General features: G+C 37.9%; 1 pseudogene; it reads right to left on the reverse strand.

The window, feature by feature from the left end:
* Positions 1-212: 212 nt before the first annotated feature.
* LOC140606001 (large ribosomal subunit protein eL42-like) lies at positions 213-2259 on the reverse strand (annotated as a pseudogene).
* Positions 2260-4578: the final 2319 nt, after the last annotated feature.

The following is a 4578-nucleotide window of genomic DNA, read 5'->3' on the forward strand; positions in this document are numbered from 1 at the left end:
TTTTGCAAGCCATATATTAGATAAAGGGTTAATATCCAAAATATATAAAGAACTAACACAACTTAATAACAACAGACAAATAATCCAATAAAAAATGGGCAGAAGAACTAAACAGACATTTTTTTTCTTTCTTTTTTTTTTAATATCACTGCATTTATTTTCATACATGTAATTCTACAGCGTCAACATTTTCCTCTCAAAAGAAGAATTGCAAAGCTTAAAACTGGATCACTTGGCCTTTTCTCTTCTTATCTCCTCCCAGTTCAAAATGCTTGCATCTCTTAATGGCCAGCATCCTCTTGGACCTGCAGTTAGGTTCAACGCATTCAAGCCTCAACACAATCTTCTTTGTGGTTTTAGCCTTCTTCCAGAAAATTGGCTTTATCTGCCCATCATAGCCACTCTGCTTCCGATCATAGCACCTCTTTCCCTGGGCCTAAAGGGAATCCTTGCCCTTCTTATACTGGGTCACTTTGTGAGGCTGATGCTTTCCACACTTCTTACAGAAAGTCCTTTGGGTTTTAGGAACATTGACCGAACATCTCTGCAGTGGCATTGTCTGCATGATGAAAACGGGAAATTCGGCGTCCACCAGCCTCACCTCACTTCGTTCGTGCCTAACAGGAAAAGAGAGGATGAAGCAGAAGTCCATACATTTTTTTCAAAGAGGACATCAAGATGGCCAACCATGAAAAGATGCTTAACATCACTAATCATCAGGAAGATGCAAATAAAAACCAATTACACCTGTTAGAACGGCTATCATCAAGAAGACAAGAGACAATAAGTGTTGGCAAGGATGTGGTAAAAAGAGAACACTTGAATACTGTTGGTAGGAATATAAATTAGTCCATCCACTATGGAAAACAGTATGAAAGTTCCCCCCAAAAGTAAAAAATATATCTACCATATGATCTAGCAAGTCTACTTCTCTGTCTATATACCCAAAGGAAATGAAAACAAGATTTTGACGAGACATATGCGCACCCATGTGTATTGCAGCATTGCTCACAAGAGCTAAGGTCTGGAAACAACCCAAAGGCCCATTAACAGATGAATGAATAAAAAGACATGACATATATACATGATGAAGTATTATTCAGCCATGAGAAAGGAGGCTATTCTGTCATTTGTGACAACATGAATGGACCTTTAGCATGTTATGCTAAGTGAGATAAGTCAGACAGAGAACGACTAGTAGTGTAGGATATCATTTACACGTGGAATCTTAAAAAATCAAACTTGTAAAAAAAACAGAGTACAATGGTAACCAGGGAATGAAGAGTAGAGTGATAAGACTGATGGTGTGTAAGGGTATGAACTCATAATAAATGGTAAATAAGCCATAGAGATCTAGTACACAGTTTAATGAATAAAGAAAATAATACTGTCCTATAACGATGTAGTGGGATAAATATTGCTTCACTGGCAATCATATTACAAGGTATAAATGTATCAGAGTAGCACATAGAACACTTTAAATTTATAAAATTTATAAAATGTGACATCAAATTTATCAAATAAAAATAATAGTTTTCCTTGGCAGTATCATTAAATTGTCCCTCTCTGCTATTTCATAAACTAAGTAGATTTCTAGAGTCATACCAATAAACATAACATTTTTATTGGTTTCTTGAAATAGTCCATGCAGGATCCTTGAGAGTAAGGATGTGGTTTATTCATTATTCTATGTTCAATGTCTAATGCATAAATGCTCATTGAACAAATAACTTTTGGGTGACAAGCAACAGAAATGCTTTCTGGTAGCAACCGCTTTTAATTTTACCCTAGTTCATGAAAAAACTCTGCTGGTCCTAATGTAACAAAATGTGAAATGGAACTCTTTCATTGTCTTATAACTGAAATAAAATCCCTTGTGTGAGTGAGCAAGAGAGAAAAAATAATAGAAAGAGACCAGATGATAGACTTCAGGGTAATGAGAGAGAAAAGGTAAATAAAGAGTAGATTCTACTCTCACTTCTGACAAGACAAGACATGGGAATTTCCCATGGGTCAATGGGGGCCCTAGAAAATGGCCCACCTGGAGCCATCTGGCTGATGCCCCACTCAAGGGGGCTGTAACAGTAAAAACTGAGTGTAGGGGGTTTCTCAGCGACCTGGAGCTGAAGAGGGTAATTGAGGAGGTCAGCTGGAGAACATGCTTACAACAGGAATCTGAAGGGGTCAATTGTTCTGAAGAACCTACCCAGCCGCCCCACGGAAAACAGCATTGGGATGCTGCCCTAGAGAGGGTACCATGTAGTGAAAGACTTTGACTCTTTGCTTAAATCCTCCTTATCTAACCCCTAATTCAGAGGGATGAGAAGGAAGGAAGGAAGGAAGGAAGGAAGGAAGGAAGGAAGGAAGGAAGGAAGGAAGGAAGAAGGGAAAGAGGAAGGGAGAGTGGGAGGAAGGAAGGAAAGAAAGAATGAAAGAGGCAGAACACCCAAAGGGCATGGAAAAGAAAAGCCTTAACTGGATATGATGGGCATTTTAAGACTGGACTGGAAATTCTCCATATTTCAATATTAATAATATCAAGATGAGACTGTCTTAATACTCAGGGTAATGGGTTCCTTATGGAACATGCTCCAGATATTAATCAAGCCATAGAAAGAGAAAGTTAAAAAAAACAAGCATGAAAACAATGATGGCACGAAACCCAACTCTGTCCTTTGTCCTCCCATGTAGCCAAGGCTGTACATTGCACCAATTATACTCACAACCCTGTGAAGGAAGGGAGGAGAGGGGGAGGTGCAACATAACTAGCTGGGTAGGTGGGTCCCTCATGCGTAGCTGTTAAATGCACCCCCCGATGTTACAAAGTAAGTTAGGAAAAGTGAGGATTCTGAAGAGCTTCTGACTCTGTGCCAAGTTTGCTTTCCACTGCACTGCCCCACCTCCTACCTCCTGTAATAAGGGCTTCCGCCTCTACTGCACTTTCAAATTAACAAAGCACCGCCTAGCCAAGAATGTTTAGTCGGAACAAAATTCTGTTTAACGAGGTGTCAAAACAACCATTAAAGATGTTTCTAAGAGCATTATCTTAGCACTGCAGGGAGTCTGCTAGATGTAGAGAAAATGCAGGATTGGCAATCCAGGGGAGGCTTGCTTTCAGGTCCTAGCTCAATGAGGAACATTGCAAAATGAGCATGGCATTTGGAATCAAATTGAGATCCAAACTCTGGCTCTGCTTTTTAGCAGCTCTTTGACATAAGGCACATTCTTAACCTCTTTAATCCTCAGTTTCTTGATGCATAAAATGGGAAACCGGCACCTTCTCTTTAGGATTGCCGAGAGGAATAATGAGATCATATAAAGGCCTAGGAAAGTGACTGGAACTGAATCCAATAAACATCCAATAAGCCATGAGTTTTATCAAATCTTCATCAGTACATTTTTTGCTCTGCTGAGCCAAGAGAACCCGTGTGATGATGAAATACAACAATATATGTGAGAAAAACTTTTTTAAAGCATAAGTTATTTTAAAGTATTTATTTTTCTTGCTTGCCTCCTGGGAGATCTCTCTCTGAACTAGACAAATCTCTGAACAGGAGCACAGGGTGAAGATAAGATGGGGAAATTCCCTCTCCTTAGAAAACAAAGTCTAAACTCTCAGAGCCAATTTATTCTATATTTCTTAGGTGACAGTTGTTTTTACTAGTATTTTCATATATATAATTTCTTTTCAGTTATAAAAGAAACACATATTCACTGTGGAAAAGTAGGAAATATTTTAAAGTATTTTGGAGTTTTCTTTTTAGATAAGAATACTTTTAAGAATTAGACTTCTATGCACATGCAGTTTTGCATCTTGCTTTTTAAAGTTAACACTGTGTAATAGGAGGTTTTTCTTAGGATCATTTGAAACTTGGTTGAAATATTTGAGTCACAAAACAATAAAAAGAGAAACCATAATTCATCAGCACTCAATAGAGAATGTATAGATAGTTCCTTAAAGGTGTTAATTACTGTGAATTACATACACTCAAAGAAGAAAATACAAAATGTACGTGTACAAGGTATAGAATACAAGAAACCACAAACACCAGTGTAATGATCTCGGAACCAAAGATCTCTAGTTCTACAGAAGCCTGGGTGAGAATTTCCTCCCCACTGAGAAGTAAGCTCTATCTTCAAGAGTGAGACTCAGAATGCTCAGAATGTTTAACAACTGTTGAGATCATCATTTGTCACTGCCAAAGATAGTCCTCTCTTCATTCAAGATCCCAGAGGCCAAAGACACCAAGGTGTGGTAGCCATCTTCCTGCCACCTGTGTTGTATTTTGATTTTGCTTATGGTGTTCTTTGCCATGCCAATTATTTAAACTTTATGTTTAATTGAATTTAGCAATCTCTTCTCTTACCACTTATGTTTTTTTGTTGTTGTTGTTTTGTTTGTTTGTTTGTTTTTGTTTTATGGAGAGCTAGAAATGGTTTCTCCACAACTAGGTTATATAGGAATTCACTGGTGTTTTCTGATAGTATTCACATGATTTCATTCACTACATTTAGATCTCTAATGATTAGCTGTGCATTCTGCTAGATAGTCTGAGGTTTGAATCTACTTTTCTCAAT

Source organism: Canis lupus, chromosome 1 (genome assembly GCF_048164855.1).
Source record: "Canis lupus baileyi chromosome 1, mCanLup2.hap1, whole genome shotgun sequence".
NCBI classification, from domain to species: domain Eukaryota; kingdom Metazoa; phylum Chordata; class Mammalia; order Carnivora; family Canidae; genus Canis; species Canis lupus.